This window comes from Mercenaria mercenaria, chromosome 3 (genome assembly GCF_021730395.1).
Source record: "Mercenaria mercenaria strain notata chromosome 3, MADL_Memer_1, whole genome shotgun sequence".
NCBI classification, from domain to species: Eukaryota; Metazoa; Mollusca; class Bivalvia; order Venerida; family Veneridae; genus Mercenaria; species Mercenaria mercenaria.
This window is the reverse complement of record NC_069363.1, coordinates 25,757,490-25,776,749: the sequence shown is the minus strand read 5'-3', so window position 1 is coordinate 25,776,749 and position 19,260 is coordinate 25,757,490. Positions and strand designations below refer to the sequence as shown.

The 19,260-nt window shown below is 34.0% G+C and overlaps 1 long non-coding RNA gene across 1 annotated transcript in view; it reads right to left on the bottom strand.

Moving 5' to 3' along the window:
• Window positions 1-18,658: 18,658 nt before the first annotated feature.
• LOC123525236 (uncharacterized) overlaps window positions 18,659-19,260 on the bottom strand; it is a 42,455-nt gene continuing 41,853 nt past the window's right edge. The window contains exon 4 of the long non-coding RNA XR_006681419.2: window positions 18,659-18,731. This is a non-coding gene — a long non-coding RNA (uncharacterized LOC123525236). The remainder of the gene's footprint in view (window positions 18,732-19,260) is intronic.

Genomic DNA, 19,260 nt, shown 5'->3' with positions numbered 1-19,260 from the left:
TAAACGGGAGAAAAGTCGAGTGCAAACAAGGCAATTCACGTGCTGTTAATACATGATTTTTATTTTTGAAATGCTTTGCCAGGGACGTATGTATGTATTTCTGCGCAGACTGATATTTGGCATCTGCATCTTGTTTCTTCCATAATAACCTCTTCTTGTAGCATTATAGATACAATGTAATCCATAGTATGTTTAGCTGTATCAGTTTCCAACCCCAAACGTACTGCCCCCATCAATGTACGCACTAGCTTCTCTTAGAGTTTACTCCCTTTACAAAGCGTCTGTTCAGTTATTGTAAATAACTGTGAATAATAATAGGCATAAAAGAGAAGTCCTTCAAGCAATGATCACGTAAATTGAAATGTGATGCAACCATTGAGGAAAAGGTAGGGTCAGTAAAACTATTAATATCAAATCGGTGACTGTTCATGGGTGACTGTTCATACAGGTTGCTTAGTTTGCCCCACATACTGTTTGTCACATTTTTTGCAAGTAATCAAATAAATTACACATTTACTATTACAGTTTACGTTATGGTGTAAACTGTATGCTTGACCAGTCATTTGACTGGTAAATTCTGAACCTGTTTCGATATTGGTACAATGAGAACATCGGCTACCATTACATCTCTTTGAGAGATAAAGTTTATCACTTTGCTTATTGAACTCTGAACTTATCAAATAATCTTGTAAATTTTTCGGACGTTTATAAGCAACAACAGGTTTACAATTCTCATAAACGGATTTAGTTGTAAAGCTTTTGGATAGGTTCAAAATATTCCAGTATTTATTAATAGTGTTACCAATACGTGGAAGTGCTGGATCATACACAATAGTAAAAGGAATTACACTATTTTTGTCCCCAACTTGAGTCTGTAAAGCTTCTTGCTGAGATATATTGACTACTTTTTGGAAGGCACGGTCTAACACATCATGTGGGTAACCTCTGTCAACGAAGAATTTTTTTTTCGGCGAACGCCGTCTAAATTCGTTTTCGTTACCCATGCCACGTGACTTCAGTTTGCAAATCAAACTACTTGATAACGCATTATAGATAATTTGAGCCGTGCCATGAGAAAACCAACATAGTGGGTATGCGACCAACAAGGATCCAGACCAGCCTGCGCATCCGCGCAGTCTGGTCAGGCTCCATGCTGTTCGCTTTTAAAGCCTATTGGAATTGGAGAAACTGTTAGCGAACAGCATGGATCCTGACCAGACTGCGCGGATGCGCAGGCTGGTCTGGATCCATGCTGGTCGCAAAGCCACTATGTTGATTTTCCAATGGCACGGCTCATTTATCAAAATGGAAGATTTATGTAACACTCTGCCTAATTGGATGAGAGTGTCAATTTCTTTCACTCTGTTGATTGTGCTACGCTGAGTGAAATGTAGACAAAGCGTTTATCCTAAACGACGCTGTTCACAGTTTTAAAGCTGACTTTGGCTCAGTATATTTAGCAAGAATATTGATATATCTCAAAATGATAAGTAAGTTTAATAAATATGATAAAAACCTGTTCAAATACCAACATATATCAAATTAAAGAAAGAGCTGAATACGGTCTGCGTATCACATGAATAAGGGTGTGATAAGAGTCTTTTATGTAGAGAAGTGTTTTTTAAAAGATTTTCCTTGTTACAATTGTCGTCTGTATATGAAAAAAGCTTCTTGCTTTTGTGACTTATTCAGATTGCATATTAAAATGAGTACTTGTTTGCTTTGATATATTTGTTACAAATTATTTAACTGATTTATTATATATGAATATGTTTCTTTAGTATGGTATGCAAATATTGAACTCAGTTGAAATCTGTTTTATTATATATATGCTATATAATGACTGAATCTCATTACATTGAAATGAAGGTACGCTGCATACAGTTTATCTATGTGATATGACTACGGTCAAACTTCGCTTATGAAATAGAAATATTGAAATAAATTACAATTGTATGTTTTGCTTGACCTTCACTTTTTTATAGGTGTGACGTCATTGTCCTAAGATTCATGAATAGCGAATATGCTATTTGTTAAAGCGGGACCAGTTGGCCTATTTTAGAAATAAATAAAAATAATAAATAAAAAAATCCTTTAATTGATTTTTTCTCATGTATTCTAATCAAACTTGATTTTGTAGCATCTTTATTAGGCTCGCAGCCAACTTTGTTCAGCTGGGACATTTGAAAAACTAGAAATGCCTTTATACAGCGTCTCATGAACAGCTTGGTGGATCTTTGTCATACTTGGTCTGGAGCATCATTATAAGGTCCTCCTCCAAATTTATTTATATAGGAACTTGGGCCCTATTAGGGACCACTATAGCTAAAAGTAGATATGCCTTTCTTCGCATTAACCACTAAAATGTAATGGATTTTTATCAAACTCGATGTGTAACAATATCGTAAGGTCTCCTGCTATTTTGTTACAAATGGGGATAGGGACCAATTTAGCTAAAAATATAAACACGTTTAATGACCTCTTCTCATGAACCGCTTCATGAATCTTCATCAAACTACTGCTGTAATTATTTGTCTAAGGATAAACGAAACAAAATTGCAACCCTACGAAACCTTTGAAAAAAATTAAAAGAGAACCATTTAAATGGTTAAAGTGCGGTGTTTAGTTTTGCAATTTGAAAAATGTTAGATGAAAGATGAATGTTAGATGAAAAATTCATAAACTTCTTTCCTTATTACAATTCGCCGACCATCATTTTTAAAGATATTTCTTGTTACATATGTTGAATGGACTCCATGATCCCAAAGGACCAGAGATTTAACAACACTAAAAGATGCATATTGTCATGATTATGAAGCGTATTATATTAATCTACAGCTGAAAAAATGACTGAATGCGACCCAAAGATCATGATGTGTGCTGATACTGGAGATAGTAGTAGTTGTTTTGGTTGTTTTGAAATTGAATGAAACATTTAATTTCATTGTAAATATTCTTTTATGGTTGCTTTTAGTTTAAGAACTATTCTGAAGTGTCTTTTATCTATGTAATTTATGTATAATATATTCATAGCCTGCTATTACCAAGATGAGATCTCATTTGAAAAAAAAAAATAAATAATCACCTGTCAATGTCACAGGGGCCTGAACATGGAAACCCGTTTCTGATCAATAACATGAGGACCACTTGACCCAGAATGTTGACATTTCATAGGATGATTGGACATGTTGAGTAGATGACCCCTATTGATTTTTGAATCACTTGATCAAAAGAACCAAAACTTTAAAAACAGTTTCCAACCAGTAATTTTAGAATCATTTGACCCAGAACCTTCAATCACGATGATAGGAGTTACAAAGTCGTTGACCCTTAATGTTCTGGGGTCACTTGGCTTAAGGGAAAGGTCACAGAGGCATGAAGTTGGAAAAACTCTTTCTGGATCAATAACTTGAGAATCACTTGACCCAGAATGTTGAAAATTCATAGGATGATTGGACATGCAAAGTAGATGACCCCTATTGATTTTGGACACACTCGATCAAAGATCAAGGTCACAGAGACCTGAACATGGAACACGGTTTACTTGAGAACCATTTGACCCAGAATTTTGTAACTTCATAGGGTGACTGGACATGCCAAGTAGATGATCTCTATTTCGTATATTAGTGTCTCTTTGTCTTTCGCTCCTATCCTCTATTGACTTTTTGCCTATTACGACTATGCATTGGGTACTAGGGAGACATGGCCATCTTCTTTTTTGAAATTTAATTGCCCTCATTCGAAGGAGGGGGTCCGGGTATATTTTAAATATTAATGTTTGATGATGGATGTTGGTCGGTCTGTAGACAAATCAGTTTCCGGATGATAACTGGAGAACGCTTGGGCCTAGGATCATGAGACCGGGAAATTTGTCATGACCAGCAAATGACCCTTATTGGTTTTGAGTTCAGTACGTCAAAGGTCAATGTCACATTGACAATAGAATATTTTTTGCCAGAAAACTAGATTATGCTTTGGTCTAAGATCACATTTGATACGGAGGTCATTTAAGACTGGTAAATGACCCACCCATGATTACTGATTTAAGATCAATACGTTAAATGTCCAGTAGGCAGTGACCAAATAATTTCTGTTCCTTGTCAGTTAATTCATGCAAGTGTTCTACAAGCTCTTGATATAACTAGAATCTCCAAACAACACATAATTATCAATTAGTCCTTGACTTCGCTCACATTTACTGTTATTCTCCTTGTTCCAGTAAAAGCAGGGTGTTTCCCTTGATTTGCTGACAAAATGCTTATAATTCAAAAAAGGTTTTGAACAAAATTAACCAGTACTCACAAAATTTTCAATAAGCACAGGAGCTTTGCTCATATATTATTTTATCCCCTTTTACAGGGTAAAAGCAGAGTTTTATCCTTTGATTTGGTAAAAGAAAGGTTGAACATGCTTATTAATCAAAAGTAGTTTAACTAGAATCACCAAACTTAAGCTAACTGTTCATGCCCATTACCAGAAGCTGTCAATCGCTGCCCACATCAGTCCTCTCAGTGCTTTGATTTTAATACGCGCTAGTGTCTATTTTGTCTAACTCGGTGATGTAATGGTTTCTTTTTAATTAACTCTTTTAACCTCTTAATAACCGATTAGCAACTAGTCCTTAGTTTTACCATTAGTATGTAGCTTATTGCTGAAAGGTAAGTTTGACTATGTAAAGACCCCATCTCCAACAGTGACTGGATCTACTTAAGGGTGTACGAGTGTTTTGTTTTCAGGATATCCGCCATTTTGAAAAATATTTCTTCAAATATTTGTTTCTAACAAAATCTATGCCAAATATTAATGGTAAATAATGAAAATATGGCTTATATTGTACCATTTGACCAAACATGTTCCACTTGTTGCGAAAAAAATTTTTCATCCTTTTTTTTTTTTGGTTGGCATTTGCCCTAAATTGTTGTAAGATGTACAATGGGGTAGGGGTCGGTAATTTCAAATGTCTTTTAAAGTAGATCAGGTATGGTTCTGATATTTTTCTGATTCATATATATAGCGATAAGCTAGCTAAAAACTGAAATAAAAGTTTTCAACATAGCACTTTATATTATCTAGGAAGAATAAAGTCAAAAAAAAAGGACTCGAAATTCACCAGTTTTTAAACATTTTGTTTTCTAAATAAATCTCTTAGATGCACGGTGACCCCAACCTTTTTTCTTTCCATTTTGAAGCATTTGTATGCGTCATTAACGACAGATTTTTTTTTTGTAGATTTAAATACTTTTTTCCATTGAAAATAAAGTGGGTGGGGTATTTATGTCAGCATGTAAAGATGGAAGAGTGATATTTATGCTTATATAATACTGATATCACTTTGTATGCATAGTGACCTGTAAGGCCTGAAATCCCTATCACAGTAAGTGGGATATTATATGTTTTATAAAGTACCCCTATTTTTTTTCAATTTTACATAATTTCAGAAATGCTTAAACAGATGGTGAAGAAAATGTCATATAAAATAAAAATGATTTCGGTGACCTGTGTTTTTTCTGCTCTTATTTGTCTTAGAAACTAATGTTCTTCAAGCTCACAGAGTATGCAAAAAATCTTAATGGTAGAAAAAAACAAGAGGGCCAAGATGGCCCTCGGTCGCTCACCTGAGAAAAACACCATAACAGTGTAAACATGTTTGGCCAAGTGATTTCATGGAAACAAATATTCTGACCAATTTTCATTAAGATTGGACCAAAAATGTGGTCTCTTAAGTGTAAACAAGTATTATCTTCAATTTGACCTAGTGACCTAGTTTTTGAGCCAAGATGACCTACATTCGAACTTGACCTAGACTTGACCTAGGCAATCAGTCTGACCAAATTTCATGAACCTCAATAGAAAAATACAGCCTCTATCACATGAAAAACGTTCTTCTTTGATTTGTCCTAGTGACCTAGTTTTTTACCCCAGATTATACATATTCAAACTTGACCTTAATTTCATCAAGGCTATCATTCTGACCAAATTTCATGAAGATCAATTGAAAAATACAGTCTCTATCGCATACACAAGATTTTTCATTGATTTGACCTAGTGACCTAATTTATGACCACGGATGACCCATATTCTAACTTGACCTCGATTTCATCAAGGCAATCATTCTGACTAAATTTTATGAATATCCAGTGTAAAATGCAGCCCCTATTGCGTACACAATGTTTTTATTTAATTTGACCGGGTGACCTAGTTTTTGACCCTAGATGACCCATATTCAAACTCCACCTAGATTTTTCATCCAGACAAACATTCTGATCAAACTTCATGAAGATCCGGTGTAAAATGCAGCCCCTATTGCATACACAATGTTTTTCTTTTATTTGACCTAGTGACCTATATTTTAATCCCAGATAACCCATATTCCATCTTGACCTAGATTTCATCAAAGCAATCATTCTGACCAAAATTCATGAAGATCGTTTGAAAAATACAGCCTCTATCGCATACACAAGGTTTTTCTTTAATTTGACCTAGTGACCTACCTTTTGACTCCAGATGACCCATTGCCGACACAAATCAACCACCAAAAGATAACATAACAAGTAATAAGGAATTTGCGTAAAAGCCGTATTATCAAAAAGTAATCGACAAATCAATTACATCCGAGATCTTTTTCTGCAATTCTTTTTTATACGTTTTCCCAGAGAGTTACATAAAAAGGGCCGCATTAATTATTTCTTTTGGGAATTGTTCAGCGTTCATGTAAAGTATGGATACGACTGACTGGGTACACTAACTTTCTGCCATATCAAAAAATAGATATATTAAGCTTATGTGCATGCCATTAGACTTACAAAGTCTGTTGAGATCAAATAATCTGTAATAATGTTAATTTCTTTTTTTATACTGACACTGATATTTTCTCAGAAAACCATTTTCTCTCTAGGCTCATATTGTAGAGACATTTGTTTTGAAGGACTCTAACGACTGATGCCAGTCTAGCCTGCCATTGGCAGTACGTTATGTAAAGTAGTTTTTGATAGTGTTCTAGAGAAATGTTATGTCATTGACATAAAATTACTGATTACCGGCAAACCTTCATAGTTCAGATATTGTTTCATACTATGACTGAGAACTTGAGTCAAGATACTTTCTTTTATAAAAAATGAGGTGCCTTTGCTGTGAGTAAGTTATCATGACCACCTTAATTTTGGCTGCCGGAATCCTAAGGCGGTGCCCGATGGTTTATTCCTGCTTGTGTGTGTGCAATACAGTGTTGTTATATCTTACTCTGTTTATCTGTGTTAGTTAGTTGTGTGTGGGTGTGCGTGCGTGCGTGCGTGCGTGCGTGCGCGCGCGCGTGTGTGTGTGTGTGTGTGTGTTGTTTGTTTGTCTTTGGTACATGAATGTTTGCGCTAATGTGGTTTACGTTGTTGTGTAACTGTGATTAAGGAACGTAGTATTCCCTTTGTATATTCATCCTTGTTCTACTTTCCCCTTCAACCCCTCCCCCCTTTCTACCCCTTACCCCTTCCTCTCCCTCTATCTATATTTTGCATAAAATTAAGATGTACTTGTTGGATTTTTGAAGCAACCCAACCCGTCTGTAATATTTTCCGCTACAGCTTCTTTTGTTGTGGACCTACTTTGCAAATATGTGGCTCTGAGGCTGCGTTTGTGGTGCTGTGTGCTTCCGATAAATCTACCCGTACCTATTATTTTTTGTATATTATCTTAGTTTGTTCATTGCCTTTCAATAGATAGAACTGAAAAACTCATCTCCTGTGCATACTTACAACACGTTTTTTTTAGTATTAACATAGAATGTTATCGCACATTAACAGACCCACTATTAAAAAAAAGAACACCTGGTAAAAAATGTCATAAATTCTTGTCAATAATCAACCTTCAACTTTATCGGAAGCTTCATGGCGGGGTGACCTTTGTTGTTATTTTTCTTGGTGTGTGTGTCCTCCTTTCCCGCCTCAGTATTTTAATCTTTGTCCGTTTATTTAGCATACCAGGGAAACGTCCAGCCACTACGAAATGACGCACACAGTCTACTGAAAGAGGTGGTTGCCAAAATGTAAATACTTTTCATAATATTGGTGGATATAAAGAAATTGATATAATTTCTTTCTGTAGAGAGAAAACACATTCTTCTTACATTTTTCATAAGTAAATAAACACTTTTCCTACAAAAAGGCGAGACGAAACAGATTAATAAAAATCTAGGTTAATCAATAAGTGCGCCACTATAGAAAACATGCTGTTTTTCTCACGAAGTGCACATAAAATGCCCCTAAAACAATTAGTCAGGTCATATCTATAAGTGTTATATTGCGGTAAATAGATTGACATAGCGTGTAACTTGAGTGACAATTTATCTATATTTCAAGAGAAATATTTTTATTGTTTATTACTTGTGGTTTGTACCAGAATTAATTATTTTTGCTTATGTAAATGATGTATTTGACCAGTCAGTATAAATATGGAGACAAATTGTGTATTGTCGGACTAAACGGCAAGGGACGCACGCTCACAAGCAACCACGTGGTGGCTTAGAAGCCAGCCAGGGCTAAGGCCTTGTGCTGTGCAGAGGCTGAGAAGGAACGAAGACGGAGACAGAAAATTATGAAATGCTTAAAGGCTTATTTGTGCTAGATGGAATTTTGTTAGCCCAGTTAGTCAGAAGTTATACTGTTGGTGACGTAAAATAAACCAGATAGAAATAAAACAGTGTTTTAATGTTAAGTTGTTTATCCAGCGGCTTTAATGAGCGGCTATGCTACATGGATCGAGCAAAGTAAATCTGCAAAATTATAAACTGTAAACTTGGTCCATCAATACAAGGAGGGCCAAGTCGGCCCTGTATCGCTCACCTGGCCTAATTCTTAACCCAGATTTCCTAGTATCTAATTTGGCATAGATTTCATAGGGACAAACATTTTGACCACATTTATGTAAATAAGGTACCCTATATTTGAACAGACCTTGATTTCAGACAATAGTAAAATTCTGATAAAAATTATGATTATGAAGTTGAAAAAGTGATCTCTAAAGTTCTATGATTTGAGCTAATGACCTAGCTTTTACCCAAGTGATCCATTTACAAACTTATCCTAGATTTAAAACAGACAAACACTCCTATAAGATCTCAAGAAGATCAGGTAGACAATGCGGCCTTTTGGGTGTTAACAATGACTTTCTATGATTTGACCTCGTGACCCAGATAATCCAGTGTCTAACTGGGCCTAAATTTCATAAAGACAAACGTTCTTACAAAGCAAAGTTTTATGAAAATCAAGCAGAAAATGTAGCCTATTGAGTGTTAACAAAGTTTTTCTATGATTCGACGTAGTGAACTAGTTAAAGACCTCAGGTAACCCAGTTTTTAAAGCAACTTAGATTTCAAAAAGACAAACATTCCGACTGGGTTTTATGAAGTTCAAATATAAATATGGCCTCTAGAATGTGAGCAATATTTTTCTATGATTTGACCTAGTGACCTGGATTCACACTTCAGGTAACAAAGTTATAAACTTGAGCTAGATTTCATAGAGACAAACATTCCGACAAAAATTTCAAGTTGAAAATGTGGCCTCAATAGTGTAAACAATGTCTTTCTTTGATTTGACCTAGCGGCCTTATTTCCGAACTCATATAACCTAGTTTTGAAGTCAATCTAGCATTCATAGAGACAAACATTATGACAAAGTTTTAAGAAGATCAAACAGAAAATGTGGCCTCTAGAGTGTAAACAAGGTTATTCGATTATTTGACCTAGTGACCTAGCTTTTAACTTCATGTAATAAACTTTTAAATCTGACTTATATTCAACAGAGAAAAACATTCTGACAAAGTATCAGAAGACCAAATAGAAAATGTGAACCATTGTTTCTATGATTAGACCTAGTGTCCTAGGTTTTGACCTCTGTTTACCCAGTTTTAAACTTGACTTAGATTTCATAGAGACAAACATTTTAAGATTTGTTTTAAGAATACCAAACCGAAAATGTGGCCTGAAGTATTAAAAAGGTTTTTGTATGATTTGACCTAGTGACCTAGTTTTTAACCCACTTTTGAACTTATCCTAGATTTCATAAGACAAACATTTTTATAAAGATTGATAAAGATGAGTTAAAAACGTGTTGCCTCTAGAGCGTTAACAAGACAATAGTGGCCTAGTTTTTTACCTAAGATGACCCAGTAAGAAATCGTCCTAGATTTTACTGAGTGAACCATTCTGATCAAGTTTCATTAAGAATTGGCTAAAATTATTACCTTTAGAGTGTTAACGGTCAAATTATTGACGACACACGACGACGGACACAGGTCGATTGCAACAGCTCACCTTAAGCACAGTGTGCTCAGCTGAGCTAAAACAGACTCCGAAAGTACAATGATAATTTCTGCCTTATTCCTGTGAAACAGCACTAAAATAGTGCCTGTGGGAGAAAATGTCTGTCATTCAATAAAATCTATATACTTTCTGTCCATGGCGGGAATGATTAATCGGCTACTTTGCCATCAAGTATCAATTTTAATTTACCGTTTCGATTAACGGTTTTGTCTCGCTTAATGGATATATGCAATAAATTTCCTATTCCTAAATGATATTTCATGTCTTTCTGGTATGAAGAGTTCGCCATCGAAGCATTAACCGTTGCTTAACATGTTATTTCATAAAACTATGACGAGTCCCGGCTAAAATTACTAATAATTTTATAACAAGAAAACAACCAATCATTTGAAATTGTATCTTGCTGCATTAAACAGATTTTACGTCTTAAAAGAAAACAAAGTAAAGGCCATTTCTATGGTGGACAAGATGTATAAAGAAACGGTCTCATCGGCGTTGGCATTCTGGCCAATCCCGTTAATAGCGGTTGTAGTTACTGACTCGAATGGTGATGGAATTACGTTCGATTTTCTTTGTACCTATATATAAAACCATGGGATGGGCCTGATTTTGACAAGGTAAGTTTAGCGGTTTTTGAAATAATTCCCTTGTCCGATGAAACTGACGTACATTGGATTTAGAAGGATATTTTAGATAAGCTTGCAAGGTACGTGAAATATACTGTTATATACAATATATTTTGTTTGTTTCTTGGCTTTACAATAGGTACCATCGCAAATTGCTTACTAGTATTTCATATAGAACGTTATTTCGTAAAGAGAAATTAAAATCTTTTTCTCTGTAACATTTGCAAAGACCTTTGTAAAATCGTTCAGTGACATTTCTTTTACGTTTGAAGCACGTGACATTTCGAGAACTTACAGACTGTATGGCGTGCTAAAGGAACTTGTTTGTCCTTATTTTATCGCATTATTTTCGAGAACCTATATATAGTTTGGTGTTCTTAAAGGGGACTAGCGTTTGATTTTATTTTGTTGCACATTGTATTTGGGAGCCTACATATAGTATAGTGTACCCAAGGGTGATGTTATATGCCCTAATGTTTTATATGTCGTAGTTATATATTTAAGCTTTTACCCCAGACGTTTATACCTAGAAGACCATAGAAACCTGGGAAGCAACTACTTTTATCCCCAGAAGACCATAAACCTTGAGGTCATTCGAATCTACTAATTCCAGCTATTTACTTTCAGAGCTCTATTATCGGGAATTCCGAAAATGTTCGTTGGTACCGACACAACCAGGAGCCAAAATGGAAACATTACTTTTTAGTACCATTTCTTTTTGACAGTTCTGTCATAAAGTGTTACATTTGTGTTTACGTCACTATTCTTAGTGCTTCATCGAGGATGGACAGTATTTCGATAAATTTATAGTGATATTTTCTCTTTATTCAATGTAAATATTTTGTCTTTGTTTGTCATTTGTAAATGAAATTGTAAATATTGTACAGAGTTGTTTGATATTGTTTTGATCTGCTATTGTAGTCTGTTTGTCCGTCTGTCACTCGTCCGGACGTTCTTATTACGAATATTAAAGTAACAAATAAAGAAGAAATTTTATTTAGACACTTTATTCAATAGTTGTATAAGTGATCACAAAGCGTGAATAAGTTACACAATTACGTACCAAACAATATCTATGTTGAATGAAACACAATTTTCAAAAATGTTGCAGCGAAATTTGTTAACAAATGTCGAAGGAAAAGATACAGCATTAACATAACTTTTTCTTTACGTCCGATAAAATGTAATTCTTGAATTTAAATCTCATTGTCGATCTGCAATATTAAACAAACGATGCACAACAGTCATAGAAAATAAAAGAAAAACACAGTTTATGTCATATGTGCTCACCTTACTGCACCGAAAAAGAAAACTGAATCTAGACAAAGAGCGCATGTATTTAAAAAAGAAAAGGCAGCAGAAGAGGCATTCAAAATGTTTACTCCTTATTCTGAATATTTTGAGAAATAATTAATTTAAAATACTAAATCTAGAAGAGATGTTAGGAAATAACATCCCTTAAGGCTAAATGCGGTTTTACCAACAATACCTCCCTCCCTCACCTTATTAGCAGGTCTGATCTTTGGTTTATCAGGCATGCCTATAGATTCAGATCATTTCCTCATTACTGAATGAATGTTGTCAGTGATGGTAAATAAAGACTTACAATTAACAGATAGATTCAGTGCGTGCTTAATGTACAGACATTTTAGATTTACTTGCCTATTACGTTATGACCATTCTGTTTACAAAATAAGAGTGAGGTTCATCCGGAAGCATGTCCCCTTTAACAATAATCAAAATCGGAACCGAGTTATATATGTAAATTTCTAAACGTGCTCAAAGTTTAATCTTATAAAATTTATATATAAAGTGCCGTAACTTTTACACTTCATTCAGTGTCACTGAAAGTTTGGACATTTGAAGCATCTAGCAAGCCTAAGTAGTACTTATACGAGTAATTAACATATTAATCACATTTAAAAATCAATTCGGTCGCCTAAACAGAATAGCAAGGCTGCAATATCTATCTTCCGTAAAAAGAGATAGCAAAATATGAAAGAACCAGCAAAACAATATAGATAAAATTGCACTTTGTATCACATTCACCACACAACTTACTGACATACATAATGTGAAAATGAACTTACTTTTCTATCTAATCTTTTTTCAAAATTTTGTTATAATAAAGAACATATTTGTAAACTTAAACTACTTTATTGAAAGCCATAGCAACATATACTTAGATGGTTCGAGCAGGTAATTTCACAGGATCAGATGTTTATAAAGATAAGAAGGATGTCAATTTTTTAAAATCGTCTCTTTTCGAAACATAGTTTTTGTACTTTATGATTTGTCACGCTCAGATGCAAATGTCAGTGACCGCTTCTACATAGAGACTTCTTTCTTACACGAAAACAAATGTAGACCTGTGGACTCGTATTTTTCCAGTTAATTCCAACACAGTACCAGGTAGTCATCGATGCAATGAATTACTTATTTTCTTGTTGGCTTTGGAGCATTAATAGTCGAATTCCATGTCGACATTTTTTGTCAGCCATGCACGAATATTTGTTGTTTTCACAGATAATGCTACTACTGGTTAGTATAAATATAACTTGGTGGATGAAAAACGAGATACGATATATATAAAAAAAATCAAGACGTGATGCATCTCGCGTTTAACAAACTTAATGCAACAAAAGTGTTAATGATCAATTACAAATCAGAAATTGCAATTTTTACGTTGAGTTTTATATTGAAAAAAATTATTTAAAGAATACATTTACGTTACATTGTAAATAACGTCATTTGAAATAAAACAATGTAACTATTTAAACATCCATTCCGTATTGTGACTGCCACAAATAACACAGATAACCCTCTCTTAACTTAGAATATACAAAAATTTAAAAAAACAAAAAAACTTTTATACATTCATAGCTAATGTATCTAACTATTGTTAGCTGTGGGCACGGCAGCAGATCAGATGACACAGTCAATTATCCATGTTTAATGAATGCATTATATGGTGTCATTAGTTTTTGCGCGCTCTTAATGTCATTTTGATCTTTTATTGTCAAAGCAGAAATCATTGCACATATAAGTTGCAACAGACTTTACCTCTAATCCATAGGTACAATAAATAATGACATTTCAGTCAACGATAAACATTTAAATATAAGCTTAATTATTGTTTAGTGTACGAGTACTTGTGATTCACTAAAAAAAGATAACATAATTTTGGAAGTACAATATGATAGTTCAGTTAAAGATTTACATTAAAATATAAGCTTAATTGATGTTTAGTGTATCAAAATATGATACGAGTATATGATAATATGAAATGATTCGTAACGATCCAGTAATTGCACATCATAGCACAAGAATTACCAGTACACATATTCAAACAATCACACAGTGTATGCCTATTTCATGAGCTATATCCCACCAGCAAATCGCAATTTATATAATATATACATTGGTATAAGATATTAAAGTTTTAAATTTAGTGTTTACATTTATGTTTTAAGATTTTTTTTGAAAGGTGTAAAAGGTTTTCTTAAAGGTAGCTTTTCAGCAAAGATAAAAATTGTCTGTGGCATTGTCTAAACTGGACGTATATGTTCAATGAAGATAGCATACAATATCATATGGAATACTCCAACTGTAATTTATTTCTCAGACAAGTCATTGAATTCCCTTTGTTTGTCTCATTCATAAAATTCACTGGCATTATGAAACAAAATTGAACATGATAGTACGATACACGCACACACAAACGGCCAAATTCATAGAATATTGCAACCGCCTTTCTCTTTGTACGGGTTATCTCCTGGTTTCAGAAAACCATTTATGAGCACATCTTCGCTAGTGTGTTGCTCGCAGTATTTCATGATGTCTTCTATACATTCGGAGACTCGAACTCGCGGTACTGCAGCCTCTAACCGGAGCTGTTCTACCAACTTCCTCTGTTGTTGGAGACCTTCTTGGAACTTGTTCATTCTCGCCTCTGAAAACAAACAAAACAAAACGTAAAAGGAATAAGAAAGGATTAGAGAATGATTTGGATAAGCCTCTGTCATTAAAAGTCTAAAGTAACGTCCCAAACCATTTGCAGTTAAAAGGAAAAGGTAATTAGCACGAACAATAAGCACTTGTATGTCATATCAAAGATGTCACTTATTTTAATGATTTGACATTCAAAACGCTTTTCTCAGTCGAATATAAAACGTTTGAAATATGCTATTAACAGGTTAAACTGAAAAAAAAAACGAACACAATCAAAACCCTTATTTCAGCACATCTTTCTCATCGTAAATATATGGATGAACTAGACTTGTAGAGGGATCCATGCACTAGCAATGTATTAAATTTGATAGACGAAAGAAGAAACTTTCTCCCTTCCTTTCAAGCAATACAGATCTGACAAAATAAAAATAAGACAAATAATTTAATTAAAATACTTCAAACATTAAATTGATAATACAAGAAATGTAATCAGCAAACATCTGAAAACTATTACCGCAGTAGCATATAATGTATCAACCTTCGCTGACATGTAAAGAAAATAAGAAAAATATACTAGTTATCTAAAGAAAGGCATGTCAAAATGTAAAATTAAAACTGAAAATGCAGCAGACAAAAAAGAAGTTTATAAAGCATATCATGTGCAGTCATTTGAATAAAATCGTTGACGAACGCAAAACGTCTTCTTTAACCACTGGTGAAATATAAAGTCAGTTATAATAATTAGAATTTAACATTTATCCTCATTTCTCTCTAGGCTACTTTTGGTAATATTACAGTTTCTAAATTTTGAAGTGTACACAAAACCTCAAGACATTTACGTTTTACAAAACAACAAAGAGTACAACATGTTTAAAGGTTACCTTTGGCCGCCTCCATTTCATTCATGATTAAAGTCACTTTTGAGCAATAATTTTAAATAATATTTACAAACGACTATAGTCCACAGATATTTTCAAGTATTCCCTATCAATTTCATCGAAAAAAGTACATAACCATCGCTAGTATACATCAAAGTGATTCCAATTTCGAACGTTTCTATAGCAATGATTTCCCTAAGGAAAAAAGCTCTTTAAACATTCAATGAACTCAGAAGTTAACGCTTCAATACTATTACATTTATAGCGGATAACCCATGCACGAACATGGATAAAAGTTAGGCCACTATTAGTCTGAAAACGTTTAGACCAAATATTTGTAATTTGAAGAGTTACTTTGCTTTTGTTTACAATGTTAATACAATGTAATATATTTGTCTTTAATAAGTAATTATAAATCAGGATGATTTTTTAAACTCCTTGTTCAAGATTTCTGTTGTAAAGTTTTGTTACTTTTGTGGTTTTAGTAATACATAAGTATATAATAACTGTATAAGTTCAAGTAGCAAACACAGAACAGTGTGTATGCAAAAGTCTAGCCGAATCAAATTAATATATCAAATCTGTAAACAGATACTATAACAAAACTAATACAACACACCTGTACATCAATAGTGATCAAGTCTGTAATCTTATTACTAAATACTAAGTTACTGCTATAATTCTGTTTGCAATGAGATCGATAAAAACCTATTACATTAATCAGAAAATCTTCGTCGTAGAAAATAATTTCTATGTAGCAACATAATAGTATGGTTGCAGTACTTCACTCTATCCAAATGTCAATGGTTTATTCAAGGCAAATGGAACGGAAAGAAACTCTGCTGAGGAAAGATGAATCTGTTATGACATCTGCGGAAAAGTTAATAGCATGTTAAAATACGTATCAGTTTCACTGAATCGTTCTGATAGCTTCAACTGAAGCGATGACTCGCATATGAAGTGTGCGCACTTTACTGAAATATAGCTTCCCTATGAAGGCGGACAAATTAACAACACTTTACTCCAACATTCTACAAGAACTATCGCCAAAAAGCAAATATTTAATAACTGATGCCTGTGAAACGTAAAGTAGATATAACATGGATCTCACAGATTGAAATCTTATTCAGAAATGTGAAGAAAACGTTTTTCAGACTGAACATGTGATCTATTATGACCTAATAACTGCAGTGTTTTACATCTTCGCCCTCTTACGTATTTGTCTGGTAGATATCTAGCCGAAACTGGGACAATGTGTCAAATAAATTTCTTACAGCTGCCTTTCCTTACAGTTATGATATATAAATAATAACAGCGGATTTTATATCTGTCAACATAATGCCCTGGTTCCAGTGATCGACTATTGCAAAAAATACTTTACATTACGTATGGTGTTAAGAGTGCTGCACTGGTTGTCCATACGTCCTTGAAGGGCATGTCGATGAATGTTGCCGTTGAAAGCGAATACACAAAGAGTATAAATGTTGACTCTACAGCACCCAGTGGATAGTCTTTGACCTCAAACATTCTTTCCTATATCAATGCAATGACCTTTCACTGTGTCAACCACAGGTGATAATTGCATGCATCTTAGACCGTATTAACCTCCAACAAGGCCTCATCTTATTGAAGCATTGGGCTTGACGTTTAAAATACTGAGTATAAAATGCAAATCTACTCACTTCAACCAACTGAACAAAACTGCATTGTAACATCAGAAACCTAATCAACCTGAATTACTCATATAACGATTTAACCTGGTCGAACAACATAACAAACATACGCAAAAGACCAAATCTACCGTTGGGTACCTGAAGAATACTTTGAAGCATTGTCACCAGACTGGCTCGATACAGCTTTCATTGTTCTGATCTAGAATGTGGCTCAGTTGTATCAGACTAAAATCTAATGAAAGACAGGGCACTAGTATGTATTCTAATTCACAGATAGTGGACGTAATAAAGCAATACACAACTCTCTCATGTCTGATGTTGGTTCCACTTTGCGACAAATAGCACGTGTCATTTTATCACATTCATTTATGAAGTATTGGTGTGTTGTCGCATCATTTCGTGTTGTTCGTGTAAACAAAAGAACTGTTATGCTCAAGCATACGCTCGGCTCGGCTCATAGACCACAGGGATACTATAATTCAACAATGTGATCTCCACCAGTGTAACCATACGCACATCGAAAAGTCAGCATATGTTCTGAAACTTATTCATTGTTCTTAAGGGACCTTGTGTCAGAAATATATTTTAGGCAAGAAACACAGATACCTTGTTGTTTCTAACGACCGTGATGAAGTTTTTCTGGAAATAAACTACGTGGCTTTTCTTACAATATCAAATTAGGTTAGTGCTTCTGTGTGCCAGTTAACATTTGAATTCCAAGCACCTGTGACATTATAAGACTGTATGAGCGATACATGGAAAAAAAATAAGACACATTCACACCTGATACAAATGAATCGTCAATTCCAGTCCTTGTCGGTCATGGAAGTTCAAGTTACAAGAAATTACTGACAATGATAGTGTTACTTACAACTCTTATTCGGAGTCAAACGATGGGGCTACGGTATCTAGCACTCAAAATGGAATTCTAAGATCCTCATGACCACGGCGTAATAAAAAAAACACGTTAAATAACTGGAATCATAATTATCCAAATACGTTAGATTAGCAGCTTCCTATTCATGTTGATATTTCAAGTTGGTAAGGATTTATGAAATGCATCAATAAATTAATAAAAGAGATGAATAGTTGTTTTTTTTTTTGTTTAAAACCATGTTTCAGGAAAAACTTTTGATTATATAAAAATTTAAGACATATGTGTAAAAAATGATTTTCTTAAGTTGCTGACATTTGCTTAAAATGATTTTGAGTACTTACCCATTGACATGTCCCGATGCAGCACTAGACAAGTGTAAATAGTATAATGGAGGAGAGGTAATAACTACAAGATCTGAAAAGTACAACAAAATTACAACAGTAGGACTAGAAGCTACACTTGTATCTACAACCAGAATGTCTGTTGTCTACACATGTACTTATCCTGCTATTCTTTTAAACTGTATCACGGAAACTTCATATTCGTTTATATATAATACATGAAAATTTGCTCAAGTTGTTCAAAACACTTAATAAATCATGTGTGCCAAAATACGGCTTATCAAAACCAACAGAGACATTTTCGTATACTAGTAACTTGTATGTCTATTTAAGTCTTTTCTAAAACCTATTCTTAGATCTTTTTAACTTACTTATTTCACCAACAACTAATTACTCAACTCACTCATTTCATCAATGACTTACATGAAACATATTGCTTGTACATTTTAATGGCGTTGAGATGCTTTGTTTCATACGCGTGGGTACAAATTTAATGTATTTGTACATATTTTAAAGTTGGTAACACAGTTAACTGAGGAACGAGGTGAACGCGTCACAGTAGTACATAGTTTTATTCAGTATTATGTATCTAATGCAACATC